This window comes from Amblyomma americanum, chromosome 1, assembly GCF_052857255.1.
Source record: "Amblyomma americanum isolate KBUSLIRL-KWMA chromosome 1, ASM5285725v1, whole genome shotgun sequence".
NCBI classification, from domain to species: domain Eukaryota; kingdom Metazoa; phylum Arthropoda; class Arachnida; order Ixodida; family Ixodidae; genus Amblyomma; species Amblyomma americanum.
In genome coordinates, this window is record NC_135497.1 from 371,666,226 (window position 1) to 371,693,013 (window position 26,788).

At 46.1% G+C, this 26,788-nt stretch overlaps 1 pseudogene across 1 annotated transcript in view; it reads right to left on the bottom strand.

Moving 5' to 3' along the window:
- LOC144122122 (rho-related BTB domain-containing protein 2-like) overlaps positions 1–26,788 on the bottom strand; it is a 77,211-nt pseudogene that overhangs the window by 12,670 nt on the left and 37,753 nt on the right. Inside the window, exons 5-7 of the transcript XR_013312810.1 lie at positions 24,857–24,974; positions 1,898–2,016; positions 1,444–1,806 (exon numbers count right to left, since the gene is read on the bottom strand). The product of XR_013312810.1 is annotated as a rho-related BTB domain-containing protein 2-like (transcript). The remainder of the gene's footprint in view (positions 1–1,443; positions 1,807–1,897; positions 2,017–24,856; positions 24,975–26,788) is intronic.

A 26,788-nucleotide genomic window follows, 5' to 3' on the forward strand; every position in this document is an offset into this window, starting at 1 on the left:
ATTTTTCTGTTTTTTTTCCTCGCACAATAACAAAGTGGAACCAGCTCCCACTGAATTTTTTAATCAGCACTGATAGTATCACCAGGTATTTATGAGTCTGTATTTGAATCCATCTGTAGGCAGCCTATTGTTTTCCTATTTTTGTTTGGTGTGCTAAATGTTCATTTCGCTTTCTTTCATACTGCATTTCACCTCCTGCATGGGCCTACCATGTGAATTTCTGGCATGAATTTTTGCTGTGTTCACTTAACTATTTTGTGCTTGAATCCATACATGTGCAGCCCTTTGTTTCTGTTTTAATTGAAGTCCTAAATATCGAGTTTGCATTTTTTCATCTTGTATTTCCCCTCCTGCTTAAGCCTACGAAGCCTGGCAGTATTGTATAAATAAATAAAAATAAATGTTGCACTACCATGGTGACAGCCACACCGGCAGGTCAAGAAGCTCTGCCCCTCGGGGAATCGCTGTGTGTGTCAGCAGCCAACATTTCAACGTGCAAAAAGTGACAAAGAAATGTGCGAAGACACAAAAATTTAAATTTTGACTATGGATAACTCAGCTTCCACAAAACGCCTTAAAAAATTCATGCTGGAAGATATTTTTGAAGCCGCGCCCTTTAATATCCTAGGCATACTGTAACTTTATTGAGAGCCCCTTTTAGCGCGCCTTTAATATACTGCACTGACAACGTATACAGTGCGCCAGGTGTATCCACTTGACTCGCACTTATCTGCTCTGGCTAGACGAAGCTGCTTTTAACTATTTCCCAAATGTAACCCGGGTTACATTTGGGCAATAGTTAAGAGCAGAACTCATTCGAACAATGAGGTGGACCCACCCCGCCGTTGTAAAAGAATTTCGGCACTAAAAATTTGAGGGAGCATAGCTGGCCTGGCCCGCAAGCTTAATTTGCCTGGCGGCCGCTCGAGGAATGGGCAATTGGAAAAAGACCCATTCCAGTTCAGAATGCGACCTCTGGGAGGTACACACCAATTTCGTATGAGGCAGGGTATGTATAAATTTTATTTTTAATGCATTATGTTTGTAGAGGTTCACCTCACCCACACTAATCTGTCATAAAAAGCAGACCATCGTATGAACAGGGGATGCATAGTTAAGGTTTCACTGTAGTGGAACATACAATTTATTTAAATATAGTAAATATAAACTAATTCAGAAGTACCGAAAGCTGGGCAAGTTGGTTACTGCTATTTATGGTAAAACAGTGCGGAAAAACACGAGGACGGAACAGCGCTCGTGTTGTCGTGTTTGTTCCGTCCTCATGTTTTTCTGTGCTGTTTTACCATGGAAACTAATCCACACCAACTAGAATGGCTTTCATAAAGGTTATTCTTGCGAGAGAGCACTCTTCTCTTACCATGAGAAAAATTACCAGCATATTAGTTGTACTAGAAATTCAGTGCCAAATATGAGTATGCTGACCAGACACGGCTCCAACAGTCGCAGGGTCACTTCTGAGACGTCAACAGCATCTTTGGAGCCCTTCCGAGAGGCATCACTGGCTCTCTCAGGACAGATCTTCTCAGGTGAACACTGCAGCTTATTTCACAGTAGCTCCCCATTCCTCTTCAAGGACTCGACTGCATTTTTGGTGACGCTGCCACTGGCTTCCTCAGCCTCGATGAGCTCGTGGACAAGGGCCACCAGCCGCGGGAGGCAGAGCTGGTCGGCCAACTTGAGGAGCGCAAGGCAATTGCTTGCATTCACTTGGCTGCACAGTGCGTCCTTGTACAGGTACAAAAGCAGCTGCCGAAAGCACTCACAACTCACTCCTGGAACGTGTACCTGCAGATGGATGAGTATGGCTGAGAAAAAGGAAAGCACACTTCGTTCTCACAGTGCCATAGTTTAAATATCAACAAAAGAAATTCTCTACCACTTTCGCCGAGCTTTCGAGGAAGTCTCCGCTGAACATGGCTGCCATCATTTCACACCGTGCCATCAGCAATGGCCGATGGGCTGAAGAGAAGCCATCATCTAGCTGAAACAGCACATCTGTAAAGCCAAGACAGGCCACGACCCTCGAGATGGCGCACATATTGCATAAAAACATCACAAACATATAAATTCTTCCATTTGGCGACAAGCACATCTTTTCTTTACAAGACGGAATGCTTGAACACTAGTATTCTATTCTGAAATTACTCACATATACTATATTCAGAACAGAAATATGAGTATCATATTTTTTTTTAATATAGATGCACTGTTTTGACTTCTCTCTTTGCAAAAATTACTGCAGGTAGGCAATCCTCTGCTGCATGTAAAACATTGAAGCCTGTATAGTAGAGAAAAAAAAACACACACATCATGGTGCAGTGATGTGGCATAAGACACACTCATGTACCACTCATTTTTCATTATTTTTCGCTTTTTTGAAAACTATGAATCCTGTGAATAAACTTTTTGTTTCTCTTCCCTGCAGCAGTTTCTGAAAACATCAGCCATATAGCCACTTTCAACGCAAATCTTTTACGGGCCTCCTTGAAGCAGTAAGAGGCAACGCAATGGAAGCCACTACCTTTGCCCCCAATGCGCTTCAGCACCAGTGTTCTCGGGCATCAGCAGCCATGTGTTTCACACTTTTTCAATATTAAGTTGAAATCACTAAAGCAAACACACATGCACACAGCTTTCACCTCTTGTCTACATTCACTTTTTTCTGACATTCCACATTCTTTCAAATTCATCTGAAAGAGGGATTGACAAAGACGAGGTATATATATGTTGTTTCTTTAGCAAAATGCGATCGGCCTAAGTAGCGACATCTTCCTCATGCTCTTCGGGTACTAGTAACTGAGCATAACGGTTAGTACTTTGTCCAGGAATATGTATCAAACCATCACTTGCGCCTTTCCTGTGCAGCATCTATATGGAGGCAATGGACAATCGCACAGCGGAAGACCTTCACGAGACAAATGTGGATGACTTTCTTGTTACTCCAACAAAGGAGTAAGCCGGGCTAGTTGGTACATTCTTTTCATCGAAACAGCGCAGCAGACGGGACCAAAAAAGGAAGAGACACACACGGGCGCTGCGTGTGTGTGTATTCCTTTCTTGGTCCCGTCTGCTGCGCTGTTTCCATGAAAAGAATTCTTGTTACTGTCGAGGGCTCACTGGACATTTCTTTACAAGGAACAATTCCTGCAATTGTAAACCTTTTCAGCTTCAAGTCTGGCTGCTTTGTTTTTACTTAGAAAGCACCACAAGCTAGTAAAGTCTTTTTCGAGCTGCATTTCCAGCCGGAAGTGAAAGAGGTTGCAGTTGGAAATAGCCTTAAGTAGAAGTTTTCCAGCTGCGTGCGATTTCTCGTTCTATAATCCACCTGGAAGCACAAGAAGTTGCAACTCGGATTTAATGGTTGCCAGATGAAAGAGGCATTGATTTCCAGTTCCACAATCCAGCTAGAAATGGAAATTTTATTCATCAGGGAAGCTGCCTATGTGCAGCAACAGCGTCCACTTATGGCTGTTTCACAGCAAAAAGTTGTATTGGGCAGCTCCCCTCGACAGAAGTTCTGTCCCATCACAGGCGCAGAGTGCATTCTGCAAACCAAACAGACAAGTGTAAATGAGAATGGATGTCAGCAAAGGCTGTCGTCATAAATTAGCGACAGTCGTGGCGTCAGCGAAGGTGCCGTCTGCATTTCGGAAATACCCTGCACAGGAAGTCGCATATGACTGCCTTTGATCCCGGCTGCCAATACGACGGTCACACCATTTACGTGCCACGTTCACCTCCAGCCCTTTTCTTCAATACGCTCTGGGCCCTGAGGTGAGAACAGGCAGCAGAAACGGGCACTGAAGGTTCTTGTGGTAAACATGCTCTACATGTGCACAGTTCTAACGTTCCTGTAGACGCACTCGGTTATCTTACACCACGCTTCTGGAACAGTCTTGTCGCACTGTCATTTTGCACTACGTCTCCAGTGCTTGGCATGTGCTTTTTAAACTTGGCTCTGAGCTCTTCGAAGTTCCTCACTGCTTGCATCGACACCTAATCTTTGCTCACTCCTTCCCTCTGATTCAGCCTGCATTTCGTGTTCTGTCATCAACCTCTGAGACACAGTTGCCTCCCTTATCTTCTTTCAATCAGTAAGTGAGTTTGGCAGGAGAAACCTCCTTCTTGGTGTGGAAAAACAAGACCTCCAAATGTGTTGCTTGAGCCCTTAGGTCTTCATACAGCTTGTACTTTTGGAGGAGACCATGGTGCTATAGCGAGCACTGTTTTTTGTTGTTTTTTTTCAGGGTGAAGGTCCTTTTGTGCAAAGTATAGAACTCTTTTACTTCCTTGATCAAACCCTGTTGTATTCCCCAGGCCTCCAAAAGGTTCCGTGTTGAGACGGTAGTTCCACTATCTCAAGCTGAATCCTTGCCTTATCTCTGCCACTGAGGCATATATTGGGAGCATCCAGTCATTAAGGCAGCAGTCATGTAGTTGGTGGCAGCTAACTCTAGGAGAATAGATACTTCTGTGCAGTGTTACCTGATGTTGGCAGCACTCATTGCGACAGCATAAAAAGGATTGATCAATATGCTGGGGCAAGCTCTTCGCCGCTTCCTTCTGCACCTTGTCGATAGAGATGCTTGGCACAGCTTTGGCTTAAGCTGTAGGTTGGGTTGCACATGGAGGTCCCACGCCTTCCTTTGCACTGCAAACAGTGCACATTACAGCAGCAGTCTTTGGATTGATGCCCTTGAGCTGCGCAATTTTTCCGCTCCTGAAGGCTGATGTCACACGTGCAGTATTCGGTCAAGTGCGTGGTTCATCTGCAGAGGAAACACGCACCACTATCTTTACATGCATCGCTGTGCAGAACAGAGACCAAAGGCAGGAAGCTCTGGCACGAGCTGCATGCCTCAAGTGGGACAAGTCCAACTGCAGCAATGAACCAACTTTGCTCCCGAAGGGTGCTGCAAGGAGCACTGCAATAGCGCTGATAGGAATGTCTGGTCACATGCACAGAAGGTGTGGGCGCCTCAATGTGGTGGCAGTGTAGCACCAAGGTCTCTGCTGCACTGTCTTCATACTCTTCTCCTGCCTCCTCGTCGGAAAGAAATTGAGGGGTCGTTCTGAGGTGTTTTCATGACTACGCCACTTAATTTCACATACAACATAAATAACAATGCCATCAGAGATGTAAAAGAATATAAGTATCCAGGTGTCACAATAACATCACGGCTCAAATGGACGAAACACATTGATAATATGTGTTCCTCCGCCCGCAAAAAGATAGGACTTCTTAAGTTTCGGATGGGCGGTTGCCCTAGTGCCCTAAGATTGAAGGCATATAAATCCACTGTAAGGCCAACTCTCGAATATGCCTGCATTGTGTGGGATCCCTACACTACAGATGACACCTAAAAACTAGAAAAATACGTCTTGCGGCTCGCTTTATTTTCAACCGTTACCGGCGCCTAGACTCTCCTTCCACCATGCTGAAACTTGCAGACTTAGAACCACTTGCAGATAGAAGAAAGAAAGCCCGTCTCAATTTCCTTCATTCATTATACTTTTCTCGATTTGGTATTCGACCCAAAAATCACATCGCTAGTGATTCTAGACGAGCCTCGCGCCACAAGCATACCCTTAGCCTGGCACCTATTTTTGCATGCACAAATACGTACAAGTTTTCTTTTTTTCCAAGAAAAGTTTCTGAATGAAATGCCCTACCGCAGAACTCTCCGTTGCTTTCTAATCATTCTTGATATCTTCACTGTTGCATTCGTAGCTGGACTGCAACTGCATTTTTATGTGTGTTTTTGCAGCTTCAAGGTGGGAAGAGTCCCGCCCTCCGATTCAATGAGTAGACCGGCCTGGCCTCGCTGTGCAGCCGAGCGTGCAAAGCGCACCAATAGTATGTCTGCCTTTCACGCGGTCCATATGGTGTCGAAAAGGTGTTCCTCTTCCCGCTAACTGCCTTTGGTTTCGCCACCAAAGAATGTGGAGGAGGGCCTTTAACCCCAGCTGCCAATACAGGGTTCACACCATTCACATGCCACGTTTGCCTAAGGGTATGGACAGAAGGTAGTAAACCTATTTTGGAAGATTCAAACAACAAATTAAAGTGGCTAAGCTGTTGCTTAACTCAAAAAAGTCAGCAAAAAACTATGGCCGCACTGGTGTTCCCACTACTGTTGGACATTTGCACAACTGCCGCAGCTTCCAAGAGCTGGCCAGGACCAGCTGCCTTCATCGCATGGAAGGAATCTGAAGAAAAGCGATGAATGGCAGTGACTCCTCCTAAATTCACTGTGTTAGGTTTAAACGACAATCAAGAATCTTTATTACACCAATGGAGAGCAGCTCAAGCCCTACAACACTATTGCTAGATCTAGCAACTGATCTGCACTGCATGCTTAAGTGCCCTAGTACTGCTGCATGTTATGTTTTGCGATGTTGCATACTTACAAAGTTTGTGCCCACAAAGACCTATATGGTCTGGATAGACGACCTTCTCATTGAGACAGTAGAAATTGATGAGACAATGCCCAATAAGTAGAATAAAGGTAGAACAGTCTTCGGATACTTGAAAAAGCGTGCATTTTTATAATTTTTTTTCCGGCTAGTGGCTGGAACAGGACTCACAGTACGCAGCGACATATACTTGAAACCCTACCCCTTTCCTTATCTCTGAAAAAATGACCAATTTTGAGTGTTTGAAATGAGACATTATTTCTTCAAGAAGTGCCAAATGCTCTGTGCACTGTAAGGCATCAAACTGTAGCTTATTGGTTATACTTCTGAATGAAAAACATCAGAGTTGTGTGTGCAAAACTTTCCAAAAAGTTAGTTAAATATGCTGGTAACACAAAAAACCAATACAAGCAAAACAAAAATAAGCCACTGCACTGAGCCAGACATTGATTACAAAAAAACTGAAATACACAACACTTTACACATGTTCTTAACTACAAACCTGCCATTTTCAGCTGCATACTTAATATGCACCTCACTTTCCATGGCCTTTCAGGTTGGTGAATATGACTGCTGTGCCACTAGAGAAAGCAGTCGCATAAAGACGTAAAGTAAAGCTAGATTTGGCATGTGCTGTATATTACACTTGTTCAGAGTTCTGTTCTTGTTGTTTTCATAGCAGAGCTTGCAGTTCCTCCTTTTCTCCATTTTTTTTCTCAGTTGGCAGTGAATGGGTTCTATGGGTGAAAAGGGGACATGGTTTTCCTTGACATCATCAAAAATTAAAATTCTACTGGCGCATTTGGTAAAAAACCTTGCCAGTATGTTGCGAAGACACTGAAGCCCCAAATAAAACTACTCTCATTATTTACAAATCAAGGGCACTACACAAAATACAACGTGAACGATAAAATGAAATGCGTGTGAGCATGCGTTGATGTTCTGGGCCTCCGAAATGAATTCTCGCTACTGGAACTGAAATCCAATCATTCCACTCATTGTCTAACTCACTACTGCTGCCCTAAATAAACGAGAGACTACATCAGAGCCAACTAAAGTGCCCGAGACAGCCTTTTTCCTTCGAGGAGTGCGCGGCGAATCAGATGTCATGATCACCGACTGGCGGAGTACGTCCGGTCAGTTTCATTTTTCACATCGCCTCTTTGCATCACAAAATAAAAACAAAACAAAACTGAAGCCAAAACAATTGCTGTTATACAAGCAAACTAGAAGGCGCAGCTTGTCTAAGAGTGCAGACTTAAATTCTTGGCGGCAGTTTTAAAACATCGGTCATATATGAACGATGGCCTATGGCACGGTAAGGAAAGCTAAGCAGGCTATTGCTTAAATTAAGTTAGAAGAGAATTAATGGAGCATGCTAGTAGTCTGGTTTCTGGATTTGTTATCTAAATACAGAAAAATAATACTTTTGCACCACTGTTGCGAATTGGGTTTGCTGGTTACTATTCATATTTGAAACAGCGCAAAGGATGGAACATAGTAAGGAGACACCATGAGCACTGACTATCAGCTGATTTTATTCCAAGAAGCTCAGGCAGTGTGCTCAGGCAAGAAGCTGAGAGAGTATACTGTCACACCCTGTTTACCAAGGAAATCGCATTTCTAGGTCATCAGATTTCTGGCACGCACCCTGCCACTAGATTTTCGCTGTCTTATTATACTGTCATGAATTTCTTGTTGTTACTTGTTTAGGCTTGTTTTGCTGCCTTTTGTGCATTCCCCTCCCACCATCATCACGTTTCTGACGCGTTCCCTGTCACTAGATTTTAGCTGTCTAATACATATGAATTTTTTCCTCTTGTCTGTTTAAACTTGTTTTGTCGCTCATTGTGGCTTCCCTTTTGAGATCTTGTTAACAGGATTCAGCCTTCAGGCTTCAGGCTGAAGGCGAGGGAAGATGAAAGGAGCGTGTGACCGGAAGTTGTCCCCTTCCTGAATAAAATTTCGCACAACCTGAAGAAGGTTGCAGGCAGGTTTGGGGTGCCTCTCGTTTTTTCCGCTCCGGAAAAAATACCTAAGCTATGCCCTCGTATCTCCGGCAAGGAATCTTTAAAAAAAGGTCGCGGAAGAAAGCATGCCAGGCCATGCGTGCGTTGCCAAACAGGAGTGGTTTATGAGATACCGTTGTCTTGCCGGAAGGCCTATGTAGGCCAAACAGGCAGATGCCTCAACGATCGAATCAGTAAGCACCAACTAAATTTACAGAACAGTGAGGACGTGCGCTTAGTTCAGCACTGCAGTTCTTGCAAGTGTTCGCCTCATTTTGAAAGTACTGTGGTCCTAGGCAGAGGTAAAGCTTTTGGAAGCCTTCCATATAAAGAAAAGGGGCAGTGATTGTATTAGCGATAAGTCAATTCTGCTGTGTAGTTTGGAACGTGCACTTTTTTCAGCTACAAGATAAGATGTATGATCAGGATGTTGTGATGGCACGCCTTCTTTCTTTCTCTTAACGCGCATGCGTGACACAGCCTATATATTCCACTTTGATAGCTTGGAATAAAATCAGTTATGAGTGCAGCGTCTGTGCGTGTTTCTTGATGTCTATTCTTCTCTTGTGTGTGTGTGTGTTTTTTTTGCGCTGCTACTATGCCTAAGAGGAGACCTCCATGCTTGTTGGACACTCGCCCTATAAGGCGGAAGGTGTGATCGACAGCCGTACGAAGGGTTTGAAGAGTATGAGTGTTCAGTCGGTTGGCCTGAATGAAAAGGCCAAGTACCCGAATTTGAGCAGCCTTTTGGATGGCGTGACCATTAACGTGAACAGTGATAGAGGGAGAGTGTGGATAACAATGGTGGGAGGGAAGGAGCAGGAGACTTGGTAGCAGCACAGAGTAGGTTCATGGCGGCAGCATGCTCTACTACCATACTTGTAGCTGTTTGGAGGGTATCTTCAATGTGACCATCAGAGTCTCTGGATATCCAGATGGTAATGTCATCGGCATAGATCTCGAGAGAGAAATTGAGGGAGGGGATGGAACGAAGAGAAGTTCGTATGGGCAGCATAGCCTGATTGAAGAGGAATGGTGAAAGGACAGAGCCTTGGGGAGTGCCGAAACTTCCCAGGGCATAGGAAGGGGATTCCTCAGAACCGAAGACAAGGGTAGCAGTACGGGACAAGAGGACGCTGCTGATGTAAGAGTAGGTTTTGAAGCTGCAAGAAATGTGGTTAAGGCCAGAATAGATGGAAGCATGGGCCACATTGTTAAACGCGCCATGTGGGTCGAGACTTAGTATGGCTTGTGCATCCACGTTGCCATTGGGAACAAGGATGTCGTGCTTATGACTGAGCAGGACATTTTGCATGAGGGGAATATAAGAGATTGCATGTCCTCCATATGTTTTGTAAGGTGTGTGAGTGTGATATGCTCAAACGTCTTGCCAAGGCAGGAGGTGAGGGAAATACGTCGAAAGTTGTCGAGATGGAGGGGTTTGTGGGGCTTGAGGATGAGTATGACCCTGGCGTCCTTCCACAAGGATGGTAGGGTGCCAGTGTCAAAGCAGAGGTTGAAATGTCAGTAAAAGCCTTGATAAAGTGGATATCAAGATTTCGGAGGATTCTATAGCTAACAAGGTCAGGGCCGGGTGCTGATGTAGTTTTGAGCTTCGTGAGGGCATGTAGAACCTCCACATCTGTGATGGAGGCATCAAGAACCTTGCTAGAGTTGCCAGTGTAGAAAGGGAGAGGGATGAGGTTGGATGGGGGTAGGTGCTGGGCATGGAGGGTAGTGAACAGATGATCGAGCTGATTAGTTTAGTGATGTGGTTGTGAGATGCACAAAGGGAGGTGGGGTGAATGAGCTGGTGAAGGAGTTGTCACGTGCGTCAAGTGCCGAGTGGACCGTGTATCCTTTCGCACGCCTGACCCCATTGTTGAGTAGCTAGTTGAATTATGTATGGTGTAAGCTGTTTCTTGAGCTTGCTGTTTCCAACACCAGAGGAGGCATTGCTTGGCTTCCCACATGTGGAGAAATTTAGAGTCGATAGAGGGTGAAGGGAGTATCAGGGGGCAGGGTAGTAGTACAAGCCTGAACATCGTCCTGGAGTTGCTGGACCCAGGTGGAGAGGTTGTCGATATGAGAGGGGCAGTGGAGTGACGAGTCTGTCGGAATTTCTCCCAATTGGCGACACTAAGGGGCTCTGGGGCAAGGGGTGTGTGTTGGGAGATGCAACGTTGTACAGATGTAATGGTCACTGCCTAGTGTGTATTAAACCAGGTGGCATGTGAAATTCTGTGCGTCAGCGTGAGATCGGGGGATGTGTCTTGGGCGACGCTAGTACCTAGCCGGGTCGGGATCTCGGGATCGTTGTGTAAGGTAAAGCGGTGGGTGTGTATGTGGTTCCACAGGGCCCAGCCCTTCGGATTGGGTGTGAGGTAACAGCAGGCTGGGTGTGGGGGGCATTGAAGTCACCCACCACGAGCAAGGGGCGAGTACCAGCAGCAGAAAGGGCGTGTGCGAAAAGAGAATCAAAGCGATGGTGACAATGTTGAGGGTGATTATACAAGTTTAGAATGAAAAGAAGGGAAGAGTTGAGTTTGTAGGGAAGGAGTAGAGTACGACTTCCTTGAAATTACCCCCCCCCTTCCCCCAAAAAATGCGAAGAGTCAGAGCCCGAGCTGTCGGCAGAACTGTCATCATACAAGCCGTCGTGCTCTGGATCGCATCGATGCAAGCGCATCGCCATCGTGATTCCGATTTGGAACCAACTTGGTTGACGTCACGTCTGCCAATACAGTGCTCCGCCAGCGTCCCATCCCGGACGGCTCCCGCTGGCTCTCACACGAAGCAGGGTGTGCATATTTTTTCATTGTATAATTGAGGCCTTTGATGTATTATCCCTATGAGACATTCGGCAGGCCCACGCCAATGCGTCGTAAAATGCGCGTCATCGCATGAACGGAGGAGGCGTAATTGGGGTTCCACTGTATTAAAGGGTCCCTGAAAAGGGTGTTTGAGGTTGTCTATATAGTACGCTTTCATTATGTACAGTACAGGCCACTGAGTGTTCATGCCGCGTACAGGACCTCGAAATCAAACTGATCATTTACAATATATTTTTAAAAATTAGCGCTTCCACGCCTCGCAGCGGTCTGCAGTGCCGGGCTTTCGCCCGAATCCGCACGCAACATGTCATCTAGTGCTCCTTACATCTAGCGGAAGGCTGTGAATGGTTCGCTGTGGCTTCTCTTTTTGACGTCACGCTGCTACCATGGCCGCGGCCGGAAGCTCCTCCTCATCCCCTCCCCCCTGCACCCTTTCTACGGAGGGACCGAGTAGGTGGGGCCGGCAGTGGGGCGCTGACATTTAAGCGTGCAAAAAGTGACGAGAGAGAAAGGCATGAAGATGCTTAAGTTCAAAATTTGACTACAGATAACTAAGCTTCCACATAACGCATTAAAAAAATCCTTGCTGGAGGATGTTTGTGAAGTGGGGTCTTTCAACAATCTAGGCATACCGCAACTTTATTAGGAGCCCCTTTCAGAGCTCCATAAGTGTGTACTTAAATGGCTCTGAATGGGACTCCGAATAAAGTTGCAAGTCCACTTTGCGAATATTGCAAGTCTACAAGAATGTTAGTGCAAATTTTTGTCCATATATATGGCGCCGAGAGGGTGAACTTTTCACCTTAACTATTTTTAGCATTGTTAACAATATCGAGGCAGTAATGACCAACAGTGTGCAAATATATAATACAATAAGTTTAACAGTTCATAATATGTGCACTTCACTGTTCTGTTATACGTGCATCTACTCTTTCTAGCTGACGTTGCAACGTGATGTGCATATACCCTGTTTCAGCCGCCGCGGTGGCTGAGTGGTTATGGCGCTCGGCTGCCGACCCGAAAGACGCGGGTTCGATCCCGAACGCGGCGGTCGAATTTCGATGGAGGCGAAATTCTAGAGGCCCGTGTACTGTGTGTCAGTGCACGTAAAAGAACCCCAGGTGGTCGAAATTTCCGGAGCCCTTCACTACGGCGTCCCTCATAGCCTGAGTCGCTTTGGGACGTTAAACCCCCATAAACCAAACCACATACCCTGTTTCATACATTTTAGGCAACACTGCCAAAGCTAGTGTGCTAAGTTTGCACCAAGAAGGTAGTTCATCATACAACCAAATTTGAACACAGGCATATTTGGTTGCGACTACTTACAAGTATCATGACTGGCAACTTTCTGCGCCTGGTTTTATCTCTCGCCAATAGAGCGTGCGGCGGGCAGGAAATTCGATGTAGCCAAGAAGTGCGTCCCATGATGGTGCAACCAAAAGGATGCATTGAGGAACATACGCTTCAAAAAGCGAGCTTCCCGAGGCAAGCCGTGCAAGTTTCCCGAACTGAAAGAAGAGCTGCTCTGCTAAGTGATGGAAGTGCGAAACAATGGCTACACATTGACAGCGGTCATGCTGTGCGACTTCTTGTGGGATCAGCGTGCACCAAACACAGCACCAGCTCGGAGTCGGAATACTCCGCGAGTGACGATTAAACGAAAAATAAATGCCGCTCAATCCCTGATTGGTGTGTTTTTACTTATAATTTTTTTTGCATATCGCGTGTATGGGCCGCACCCTGAAAATTGGCCCTCAAATCTGGAAAAGAAATTGCGGCCCTTAGATGCGTTTATACGGTAATTTTTACTTTAGAACACTCAAAATCGGTCATTTTTTGGTGGCAAGGTAAGATTTTAAAACAGTCTCGTTAAGTTTGCCATGAATCGGCACAAGGTCTGATGTAGACAGCTTTGAATGCTTGCTCTTCAGTGATGAAAATGCTGTTCGCTCCTTATGATACAGTGGTGCGCCGCTGATTATATCACAAGTGTCTTAGCTGAAAACCATATCCTCGAACTCACTTTTCTCAGATTCCTTAGCTTATATCATACTTATGGTTTCTCGGTGCAGGACACTTCCTCTAACACTGAGCTCAGGTCGTGCTGTGCAAGATGCATTAAGCCATACAGAGCATGAAAAATGTGTTTGCAGAGAGAACCTTCCCCAGCAACACATGAACACTAACCACTTTCCATCACATTTTGACAGCTTTGCAGTCACACTGTACAGAGTTCTTGAGGTCATGGAGGCAAGCACTTTTGCACCAACTCTCATATGCAGACTCGTTTTTTGAAAACTCCAGTGTCTGCAGGTGGCCTGATGTTAAGAGCCGGAGACCGGCTTGTCTGTGTTTAGTGACCCTTCTTTTCTCTGTGTACCTGCATGACGAATACAAAGATCAATAAACAATCAAATAAGGTTCATGAAATATACCGATATGGTACTATGGTCATGGCTATTCAAAACAGGTAACTTTGAGCATCATGCCAGTGGAAGCATTTACCATGACATTGCAGCACAACTTCTGGTAAGGGTGTAAAAAGCATTCTGAATAAGAACGTGTTAAGTGAAATAATGCTTTGCTAGCGTCTTTGATCGTGGTTGCACAGCAGCAAATGTGTTCTTTTGCAAAGAATGAATTCAGCTACCTTGTTTCTCGGGTACATCCCTCATCATAATAATACGTTTACTTAATGCTGACACCATGGCTTCCACAAAATCTGGAAAAAAGTGGGTTAGGTCCAAAAGAACTATTAGCCGGAATTCTAAAAAGTGCAATAATGCAGTGTTCACTAGGCACTAAGCAAAAAGATGCGCCTCTATAATTTCCGAAAAAAAGAATGCCTATTTTCCCAGTGCTGTGTTTCAATGCATGAAAGCACTTTTCACCTGCCAACATGACAGTCTCGCCCATGACGTTTGAAATATAAAATGCTCTTTTGAGATATAAAATGGTCTGCTATGTAATAACACGTAGATAGGCAGTCTTCACAGCCTGTGTTTATTCACTCATTTCAGCAGTTCAATACAAAACAACCACACCTGTTAATGCAAAATGCAGAAATTTGAGATCATAAAAATTGACTATTTTGGTCTCGCAGTGCATTATCACCAAGCATCTTTGCCTCGTGAATAGCTGTTTCTTTGGAAGCTTCCCTGCTGGGATATGCAAATGGGGCTTGGAATGTTTTGAAAACAGGTCTCAATATTAGCTTCCTCCTGCTGTTTGCTGCCACAGAACATTTCTGTGTTATGCCTGAACAAATTATTGACAATTTAGCGTGGTTAACGCCAGATGCACATTAGTAGGTGTGCTAGCATTTCAGTTTTTATTCTCTCATTGGTCATTCTCAACTTTTTATTTTTATATTCATAGGTTCCTGGGAGTCCTCATACCACTCCTGGCGTAATGTTGCAGCGCTTAAGCGATGCGCCACTTCTCTGCTATGGTAGCTGCTGCCATCAGTGGGGCTTGTGGGACCCAGGATGTTCTTCCTGGGCTACCTTTCATGGCTAGTCAATAATTGAACTGCAAGGTTGTGATGACGTCACACGGTCACGTGACCTGGGTGCCCCACCTCCCACCCAGAGAGACCAGGCAAACATCGGCGAGTGTAGGCTCTAGTGCTAGCAAACTAAAATCCCCAGAGAGGCAATCTAGGTCATGCGACCTTGTGACATCATCACAACCTGCCCACACAAAGGAACTGCCCAGACAACGGCTAAGCGGCTGACAGGAAACCCTAGTGCTAGCGCACTAAAAAGCGTTGGCTCATCGGTTCTGGTGCCGCACTGACGCGGCCAAAGCCAGCGACAACGACGCAATACAGCTTATCTTAAAACTTCCACCAATGCTTGACAGTGACCTAACTGGTTACTGAAACTGATGCAAATAATGAATCTGCAAAATATATTAGGTGTGCAAAGATGGGCAAATACACGAGCAGGAGCCAAAATGAAGCATGCAAGGAAATGAAACTCGAACAAGACGCACCACCTCGATAGTAACTCATTTAAAATTGTTGGCTCTGTCACAAGCTCTAATTGAGAGGCCAAATGTTTGCCTAATAGCTAAAAATTCCCACCGGGATGCACCACTGCAAATCATCGACAGTAAAAGGTTGTTTTCCTACTGCGGTAGCTCACTGACTGGGGCGCTCAACTGCCAAGCCCGAGCATGCACATTCGATCCTGGCCACGTTCCGATGGAGGCGAAACACAAGGCACCCAAGTAAAGTGCAATCTCAGTGCGTAGCTCTCCACTACAGCATCTCTCATAGCACATATACCTTTGGGGTGTCCCGTTCGCATTCAAATATCCCCTTTCATTCATTAAATAATGGTTATTCCTTTGTATACTTACATGGCCAGCAGTATCCAGGGTCTCTTAGCCTCACAAATTGAATGTGATGTTAAACGATTCATAAAGCGGTACTGCGGCAAAACCTCTCCTGCTTTGATGATGACTGAGCAGCACATAGATGTAAAATTTCATAAAATTTTCAGGCGCTCGAAAAAATAGAAGTTTTCTTCATGTTTTTTTTTCAGAAAAAAACATGAACGATTATGCACAGAGCTATTCAACGATTGACATATTTATTTTATTAACACGTATAATTCTTACATTATTGCATCCCAACTTCCAGGTTGCAGCGTATGACGCCTTCCTGACGCTGAGCCTGTTACGTGGTTTAGTGAGCACATTCCCAAACTCTGACCCACAGAAGATGGGGGCTCAGGGGCTGGTTGGAGGAAAGTTCTTGCCACCATGTGGATGGATTGAGCTGCCTGCCAGACTCCTTCTCTTGACCAAATCCTCTGGCAGGTTCAGTATTCTGCGACGTTAAGAGAGGAGTTTCCCGACGTCCAGAGAGAGGTGCTCTGTCTGGCTGGAAATCCAGTCAAGCATGGCCACAACCTGCGCATCACCAAGGTTGTGGCCACATAACTTTGGTCTAGAAGGTTAGGAGCAATGTGAATGGGCCACACACATAAATCCTCACACATGCTGATCACTTGCATTATGTGAGCCAGTTCTTCTTACGTCACGGTGCTAGTTTCCAGCGACGCAGCGACTTCAGTTTTGATAAACTGAAAAACTTCGCAGATATCTGACAACAAGGCCTTGGAAAACTGATCCTTGTCCAAGACAGCCTGCCATATCGATTTTTTCACCTTTAGATCTGCCACAATTACAGACCTCTGCAATGCTTCGTTGTTGTTGAGGCAGCTTGGCAGTGAAAGGGTGACGCTGCCCATCTTGTCTTGCTTGGCAGTTGTGAAATTCCCTTTGTTGTACCTTGAATCCTGTTTTTGTTGGAGTGGAGCTGCAACTTATGTGACTACTGCGAGTGTTTTTCACATATATGAATATTTTTCTGGATGTTTCATAAATGCCTTCAAATACAATTAGGTGCATGAGATCGTTGAGAAGCAGGGTCAGCCCATGTGCTGCGCACCCAGCGGTTGCAAAGTCCGGAAATTTGTCAACAACCTTCTGGCATGCTGCCTGCTGCATATTACTCGCATCGTCAGTAGCTAAAGCAACTACTTCGTGGAGTTGCAGAGAGTCAATGACATGGGAGATCTCGCTGCTGATGTACACCGTGTGCCAATTCGCACCCATTTCACCGATTTTTAAAACACAGGCTGCATTGCAGTGATGACAAAGTTTACAAGTGACTCTCTGCGAATGTTGGTCCAACCATCTGTGAGCATGGTAAGGCACATCACATGAATTCGTCAGTCTCTCTGCTAGGCGAATTTTTACTCACTCATGCTCAGCATCAAGCAGGTGGCCACTCAAAACATACCGGCTAGGTGGTGCGCATGAAGGCCAAAGCTTGAAAGCAGCGAGCCAGCGCTCATTTTTCAGTACAAAAGGAGTGTTCGTTGCACGCACAGCCTACGACAAGGCTTCATCAATTTTTTGTGCACCTGAGGTTTGATTCTGCCCACAAAAGAGGAAGCACTTGCAGGTTTTTTCAGCAAAGAAGGTTCCATTGAGACACCGGTGCTGTGGTGCTCACTTGATGAAGCTGCCAACAAGCTTCCAGATTGTTTGTTTTTGAATGCAACGTCAAATAGCTGCTTTACATTTTGAGGGTGCTTTTTGTGGGACAACAGATGTTTTTCGAGGAGTGTGAAGTTAGGGAAGCCATGCGACACGTCACAGAACGTGCAAAACACTTATAGCTTTTTCTCAGCAGTAGGCGAGCCACACACGTTAAATTGTTTCCAAACATGCGAATGTGGATAAACCACAATGAAAACTTGGAATACTCACTCTATAGTAAACTACTATTCAATACTCAAACTAGAAACTTTCAGATACGTCAAAACACATTCGAAACATGAAAAAACATGGTGTGCCATTTGAAAATGACTATTACGATCTTTCACCGGTTTCAAGCAATGGAAGGTGTATGCCACAATTGGATAGTGAAACCAGAACTCATAGCAAAGAATGAGCCGCAATGCAAAAAATAGAATTCCGTCCAAAGAGATCGATTGTTTCCAATTTTATCTTGATTGAAAAAAAACGAAAACAAAACTTTTCTGCTAAATTTTCAGTGTTTTTTTTCAACTGCTTATATCTCTAGTGCAGCGGCACCTATGCTGCTTGGTTGGTACTGCTTGGTTTGAGTGTTCACCAGCGCCACCCTCATCCATAGCGGCGGACGTAGTACGTCCTGTATTACCACAAGTGCCACATAGAAACGTGGTTGAACGGTGAGGACAAAATCTGTGCAAGAACCCTTTTGTGGTACCTATGGCATCAAGACTCCCAGTTTCGAAGCCCTCGATGAACTATACAGCAGACAAGGGGATGGAAAGAGGTGCTCATTATGACATACATGGAAAGAAGCCGACAGTCACCCAAACCATGCAGCATAGGGGAAGATTGAAGAACATTAGACAGCCACTGCTGTAGCTCAGTTGCTAGAGCATCGGACACAAAATTCAGAGGTCGTGGGTTGGATCCCACTGGCGGCATATGTTTTTCTCATGCTTATATTATAATCTCCCATTGATGAAAAGTACAAATTAAAAAAAAGAAGACTTCCCCTATACTTCATGGTTTTGATGTCTGTTGGCTTCTGTCACAAAAACACAACAGTTAAGCATACGCTTAATACAAACATCTAGGAAATGCACTTCTAGGCCCTATTTATGAAACCTTCATCTTGGGTCCAGTGGTGGTGGCCCATTGAGCGCAGTTATTTCATTTATTTCGACCACAGTGATAGCGCAATGGATGAATACAATTTAGCAGATTTAACAGATAGCTCTAACAATGCGATAGCATTTCGGCCAATGTCTTACAAAGAATTTCTGGCTTCTCCGTAACAAAATTCCGATTGGTCAATTCCCTTATGATGTCATCAGTCATGTGATCCCAACTGACCAACTGAAGAGCACTGTGAAATTTTAAATCTCCCACCCAATTCCCTGACTGATTGAGAGAGGTCACGTCACCTTGTGACGTAATCACAACCTGCCCACTGTTGCCAAATTTAATGCAGTTGCCACCTCCCCCCATCGTGGCACTGCGCTTGAGCCTTACAGGAGCTTGGAAACAGCAACCAGGGTCTCACAAGCGCCACTGGTGGCTGTGTCCACCTTCTGGGGCAGTGGTGCATCGCTTAACCGCTGCACCACTGCACCAGTACAAGGACTCCCCGTGATCTATGAGTGTGATTCAAAAAGTTGTGCCGTCAACAACTCTGCCTGACCACCAGAGGGCGACCAATCACGGGGCACTGGGAAGGTTTCGGAAGTAGGCCCACGCAAACAAATGGATCAGGGTGGATCAGTGGGTCGGATCAGTATAATCCCACATGGTAATCCAACAGAAGGTAATGGAACACTATAGAAAGCGAGGACTCATGCATAGCATATAAGCTCACCAGCAGGTGTATCCCACGTTCCCCATGTCTTCAACTACACATTCTGTTCAGTTTTTACTAACTAAACAACTCACGGTGTTCCTGATCTTCTGCCACCGCCATATTCACCAATGAACGGCATTTCCTTCAACCCCCATGGTATTGTTAATAATATCGACTCCCTAAAATGTTAATCTTCCTATGGTATTGATGGAATTAATTTCAAAGGTTTAAAAAACAATAAGCGTGTTTGCAGTCTTATTCTTTCCCTCACTTTTGAGCAGCCATTTGATACTAGCTTCATTCCACGTAACTGGCGAATTGGGAATGCAAGTCCAGTTTTCAAGAAACGTGATCGATCATCTCCAGGTAACTACTGACCCATTTCGCTAACTACTGTATGCTCTAAGATCATGGAACACGTCATTTACTCTAATGTTGCTGAATTTCTAACATTGGTTAACTTTTTTCATCGCAACTAGCACGGACTCCGGAAAGACCATCCATGTGAAACCCATTTAGCTTTGTTCCTGCATGACATTCATTCCAACCTAGGCCGCAATATTCCCACTGATGCACTATTCCTAGACTTCGAGAAAGCTTTTGACAAAGTACCCCGTTCCCGCCTTTTACTTAGATTGTATGGGAATCCGGGATTCCCGCTGTTGCCTTTGAGTGGCTGTCGCCGCCATCCCGCGTTCTCTTTCAGTTTCTCCCGCCTCAGGCGACGGAGAGGCGGAATGGGCGACTAATCACTGTCATTTGGCCGCAGCTCCTTTCCGGCTTCCCAAGGGCCTTTGCCATTGGTGCCTTTGGCAGGAATTCAAGACCCGCTTGGGCAGCCGCGCGCCGAGCGACCATCCAAGCGGGGCCCAGAGAGAGACTCCTCCGAGACAGCGTAAGGTGGGTACGCTACTGTTCGTCCGGGCCGGCCTTTGCCGTTCGGACCAGTGCATACTCAAGCTCGCCAGTGCGGGTCCTCGACCCGCAGCGGCTCGAGCCTGTCCAGGGGTCCAGCGGCCTCCTACAGGTGCACCTTGCGGTACAATCTTTGCTAATTCCCCTCAGCGTACACAGCAAGCTGCCTTGGTAGTGCACAGGCGCCGTTTATTCCGGTCACCATTGCTGGCCGCGAATTTTCAGCATTACTGGATACGGGAGCCAGTGCCTCCTTGTTCAGTGAAGAGGTGTTCTCCCTCTTGCAAAAGCACTTGGTGCGCTTGCGGGACTGCCGTACGGCATTCAACCTTGCGAAAGGTGTAGGCCATTCGGCTGGCGCCACGAGGCTGACTGTCAGGGGGGAGAGTGGACAAGACACATATGTTTCATCCACCTCCCAGGGCTCAGTGAGCCCATGATTCTCGGAAGGGACTTTCTCCTGAAAACGGGATCGTGGTGGACATTGCGAATGGCGGCTATCGCGACGGAGCATTTTCCCAGCTTAAGCCGTTCATCTGCCCACCGGCGTCAATAACTGGCTGCGCAGTGAAGGCGTTCGGAGAGTGCCACGCTCAACGACCAGGACCAAGGCCTTGTGTTGTGTGTTGAGCGTTCCGTTGTTCACGCTCTCCTTTGGGACCGAGCGGCGCGGCACGACCAGGCACCACATCCGCTGGCTGCCTTTGCGGTAACGTTGGATGACGCACAGTGCACTCAGCTGGCTGATGCGGCTCCGCCAGCCTGCGGGTCGGCTGGCGCTCTGGGCTCTCCTGATACAGCATTACGACTTTTCGGTGCTGTATCGAAAGGGGAGCACGAACGTTGTAGCTGATGCGCTATCCCGTGTCCCACTGGCCAGCGGAGCTTGACGCCGGAAAGCGGAGGGAGCGAAACAGCGGACGAGCCACCGGGCGACAAGAAGGGGGAGCCCACAAACGGGCAAACCCATTCCGCTAGCCAGGCAAGCAGCGCTTCACAAAGTGGGCGAGAGGCAAAGCTCCTCATGAGCACCTCGGAGACGCCGATGCGAACAGAAATTATGGCATCAAACCTGAGCGGGGACGAGACCAGGCTCCCCTCTGGGATGACTGGAATCATTTTCAGCCGGAAAGAGCTGCTGAAAGCCCAGCAAAATGACTCCTTTTGTCACGAGATGAGCAACGGTCTCAGGGAGACGAAGCGCCGTGACACTACTGGTATTGTAGCGGGCACAGGAAGGCAAAAGCCAGCGTGTGTCGCGGCGAGTCCCGGGGATTAATATTTGCTGGACCATGACTGGCTCATGCTGAAATACATAGCCACTGATGATGAGTCATTGACCCTTTCAAGGTGGTTATCCCCAAAAGTCTGAGAGGAGCACTGTTGAGATTCTCTCATGAAGAGCCACTGGCCGGTCACCTGAGCGGCTCCTAAGTTTTTGCAAAACTGAGCCAATCGGTGATGTGGCCCGGCACGAAGTGTGACATTTTCTGCTATTCCCGTTCCTGACATGTCTGTCAAGTGGTGAAGTCACGGGGTGGCAAGCCGCCAGGGATGGTGAAACCAATTGACAGTGTGCATCTGTGGCACATGGCCACCTGCGATTTGAGGGAGCCTTTCCCCAGGAGCAAGCAGGGGTTCATTTACCTGATGGCAATCGCTGACCATTTTTCCAAATGGGTCGAGTTTTACCCGCTTCGGAAAGTATCAGCACGAGCAGTGCTGCATAAACTCCAGGAAGTGTTCGGTCGGTTGAGCATTCCGGAAACACTGATCACGGACAATGCGTCCTATTTAGCCGCTTGGGCGTTCGGTAACACGCGCCGTTCCCTCGAAATCGAGCACTACACCACTTCACCCTACCATCCCCCCCAGTCCAACTTTACCGAGCGAATCAACCGAACGCTCAAGCCAATGCTGGCGGCCTGTGGTGATGACTGATCGGAGCCCTTGGCTCGCGCGAAACCCGAACTCGCGGTGGTTAGTAGCCTGTGCCCACTGAGAAACCCACAACTGGCGCCCAACGTGGGGCCAGTTGTGGGTTTTCAGTGGGCACAGGCCACTAACCACCGCGGGTTCGGGCTTCGTGCGAGCCAAGGACCCCGATCAGCCGTCACCACATGCACCTTGGGGCACCGCTGCGGCACACTCCAGCTCTGCAGAGAGGATAGCGACTCGCTGCAAAGACACAGGCCTCCGAGTTCACAAAGGAGACCTCCTCCAGCGTCCTCCAGCGATACACAGACCCAACAGTCACCCCGTCCCAGGGCACATGAGGATCAAGGATCCACTGCGCGCTCGGAGCGACAAGAGCAATGCGCGCCACTATCACGCCGCTGCAGGAGATTGTCTCCACGGCAGTGCTGTGATGTCTCTCGTGTCGGTCGTTGGGCCGTTTGCGGGAGAGAGTGGGCAGTCAACGCAAGGTGCGCCTGTCGGAGGCCGCTGGACCCCTGGACAGGCTCGAGCCGCTGCGGGTTGAGGACTCGCACTGGCGAGCTTGAGTATGCACTGGTCCAAATGGCAAAGGCCGGCTGGGACGAACAGTAGCGTGCGCACGTTAGGCTCTCTCGGAGGAGTCTCTCTGGGCCAGCTCGGATGATCGTGCGGCGCGCGGCTGCCCAAGCGGGCCCCGAATTCCCACCAAAAGGCACCAATGGCAAAGGCCCTTGGGAAGCTGGGGCGGAGCTGCGGTCGAATGACAGTGATTAGTCACCCAGCCGCCTCTTCATCCCCTGAGGCGGGAGAAAGGGAAAGAGAACACCGCGGGATGGCGGCGACAGCCGTGCAAAGGCAATGGCGGGAAGCCCAGATTGCCACAACTGTCTCTGTTAAACCTTCATCCGTGTGTCTTGAACTGGATTCGAAGCTTTTTAACCATACGCAGGCAATTTGTTTCCGCTCATCGTTTCGTATCGTCTTACTCGCATGTTCTTTCAGGAGTACCCCAAGCACAGTTTTATTGGCCCTTTCTTGTTATTAGCATACATTAGCAAGCCTTCCACAGTAACACCTACCATCTGGCATTTTGCGCAGGACTGCAAACTCTACCGCCCTCTAACTAACACCGACGATGCTTCTGTCCTCCAAAATGGCCTGGATAGTATACAGCAATAGTGCACTACGTGGCTAATGTCCCTGAATACTACAAAGACTATCCTTTTTACCGCCACCGAAATTATACTCCGCCTACTCATAAAATTAACAATACTACCATTATTTCTACTAACTATTTCCAGCACCCTGGTATTAACAATCAAACAATTGGATGCCTCAGTCATAACGTACGCATGGTGCCTTCTTCCTTAAAATTACTAACTTATAAAACAAGTGTGCGACCTAAACTTGAGTACGCTAGCGCAATGTTTGACCCACACCAGTTTAACCTTATTACAGCTCTTGAATCGTTTTTTTTTCAAACTACTCAAGATACTTAAGCATATTCGCCTTAAAGTTTCAACTACAACTTCCATCTCTTGCTTCCCGTCACTCCCTTTATCGCAAGCTTTTGTTCATTGTTCACACCGTGACACCCAGCTCATTGAACCAGTATGTCGAACTCCTCGCACAGGCCATGCTAACAGCGTCATCCACATCATGTCCGCACTACTACATTCCAGAAGTCATTTTTTGTGCACACATCTCATGACTAGAATAACCTTCCCAGTGGTCAAGCGCTAACCCCCGACCCTGCTCATTTTAAGACTGCCATCGAGGAAGCAAAGTCATCTTCATGATAACCATGCAACATTGATTGTTAACCGCTGTTTATGTGCCCACCCCTCATGAAATATCCCACCTATGAACCCTTGAGGTTCAACTAAATGAACAAAAAATTGGAAAATAGAATTGGTTCCAACCGGAGTTTTGACAGGAAATTTTTGGTAGGAGTTCTGGTACGACGAACATTAAACACACATTACAGACACCACAGCATGCAATTTAAATGCTTTCGCATCTTTTTCTTCGCAGATGTGGTTAAGAAGGCCCTGAAGTTTTTATAACCATATTAGTTTTGCCTTATTTGTCGAATATGCAAATGTTCACATGAATACATTGGGTTAAGTACGCTAGACAGACCAATTGGCTGCAATTGGCATGACCAATTGAGCTCACTAGTTGTAAACTCAATTGGTTCAATAGGGAGTCCATTTGGACTTTCCAACGTGAACATCCTTCCAACTGAAAACTCAATTGCTCCAATTGGAACAGTTGGAAACAAATTGGTTCCAGTTGTTTTCTCTTGTACTGGGTTGCAAAATTACGCTTCTTTTCAATGCATGCAACTGTTAACCAAACAACTCTAGACAACCTTGTTTAAGAGTTCTTTGTATAACAGTTGCATTCAGTGAAAATAGCAGTTTATTACTATTACTACTACACGATTCCGCTTCCCTTACTGTCTGATAGGTAGGAATAGTAAACTATATCAGTGATGGATGAAAAGAAAATTTGTTTACAATATCTAACTTTCTTTTCAGTGCCGTTTTATGGAAGTGCATTTGTCGTCAGTATGAACAACCTGTACTGAGACTCGATTTGATTTGCAAAAAAATTTTATTATTTCTACTAACTTCATGACCAATAATTTGATATCTAGACACCTTCAGTCTACAACTTTCACTATCACAAGTAAAGAAAATGTCTTTATGGTAGTGGTGGAGCCATACGCGGTAGCACGCCCCACTGAGATAACAGCCACATGAAAAAACTATTCGGGACATTCTCCCACTATCAAGCTAGAGTAGTGGACATAGACTTACCTGCATACCGACTTCTATCCAGGCAAACTTCTTTCAACTGCAGCTTCAGCTTGTCCAAGAATTTTGTATCTGCTGAAGCATTCAACAGCTCTTGGTTCTGGATGGTGGCAAGGTATGCCTGAAAAACAAATCATATGCTGTTCAATTTCACATACCTGTAATCCTCTATCATTTTATAGTGCAGACTGACATTGCCAGAACTGACAGACAAATGTGTTGCTTATTCACTACAACAAAAGTTTTGTAGACCGGAAAGTGAGCAAGAGAGATGTTAATAATCTGTCATAGTATACTCTGCAAGTCCATTTACTCTGGCTGGTTGCCCAGCAAAGTAAAAGAAAACAGCCGGAATGTCCAAAAATGGAAGCAAGTTGATTAGAACTGCTTTGAGCTATTTTTGGCCAACCAGTTCCAGCTGCATTCTCAGCAGTTCCAATTAGTTGAAGTGGGATTTTCAGTAGACCAAGACATGTGGGTCCTAGTATCAAACTGTACCTGAAAATTAAAATTACATACAGCCAGCTAGGAGTGAAATAAAAGGTTGTAATTCATTCTCTCCAGATTTAAAAAGAAACAACGACTGAATCAAGTTGACTACAGGCCTACATATATCGGAGGCAGGGGGTAAAAATGTGAGACTGTGTCTGCAAAGACTAATCCTTCCGTTGTCAACTGTGCGGAAGACACTTCTGAAAATTTACTACACACAAATCAACTAATGGGACCGCTGGCTAGCACGCATATAAGTGTTGTAGCTGCGGCTGCCATCATTACAGGAACGGCCCCTGCATTTGCTGCATTCGAAATTGAATGCTCTGCCATTGCTTGGCCTTGAAGCACTCTGGTGAAGACAATATAACATATATACAAAAAGCTGCTTCTACACCCCATCCCCTTTTACAAGACCACAGTACCAAACACTTATGTTAGAAGTTGCAAAGCAAATATTTAAAGGCATGCCCCTCATAAAAAAATTTGCAAAATACATCTCGCAATGCAATTAGAAATACAAAAAGTTCATCACCATTAGAATATTGTGACAGATGCCTTAAATACAGAGCACCTACCCATGCTCGAATAAGTGCCCATCTCTTTTTATCTTGAGGTTTTGAATTTTCAAAAAAAGAAAAGCGAGCAAACACCCATGCGATTATGTGCTATGTCCGGGAGAAGTTCAAAAACACAGCAATGAGAAATCAAGTGCCCATTCTTCGGCATTCCTGCAACACTTATCGTGGAGGGAGGTGGGGAAAGTGGCAGTGAGATCATTCAGACAATACCTTGAAGCTCACGGCCAAGCATTTTCCAAAAAAATGCTCGAAAGGGCATTTTCTGTGCTTATGCGGCACAGAGCACCCAAGGGACCCCTCCACTATGTGCCTGTTCTAGATTTTCACACCTGGACCTAATAAGCGCCCACCCCCCAATATTTCATGATTATCTTCAAATTTTAGGTGCTGTAAGCTTTTCGCATGCCACTAAAAAGTGAATGGAAACTAATAAGAATAATGCTAGGGGAAACACTTTCCATTTCGCTCCAAACTTTTGCAGAGGCGAGCGCTGTTCGAACCACACCAAGGCAGCGAGAGAAAAAAAAAGACAACCCGGTCAACACACCTTTCCCAAAAATCAGAAGAGAAAACAGGAGGCGAGAGGAGGGGAGGAGGAGGCGTACCAATGGTAGCCTTCCAATCCAAGCAACAAAGAAACATCGGTGTATGGGGCGTGCACGGGGGGATGTCGCCGTAAAAATGCACGTCTGTGGGCTGCCCTGTATAAATAACAGCTGCATGCAAGCTAACAAGGCAAGAGTGGGTGCTAGTTGGTGCTTCATAGTAGAGATGTCGCGCTAACTTATAAGGATACCACATAAACAGAACGGGAACAAATAAAGCGCATACTTTCAGCTGAGTTTATTGAATAGGATGTGGC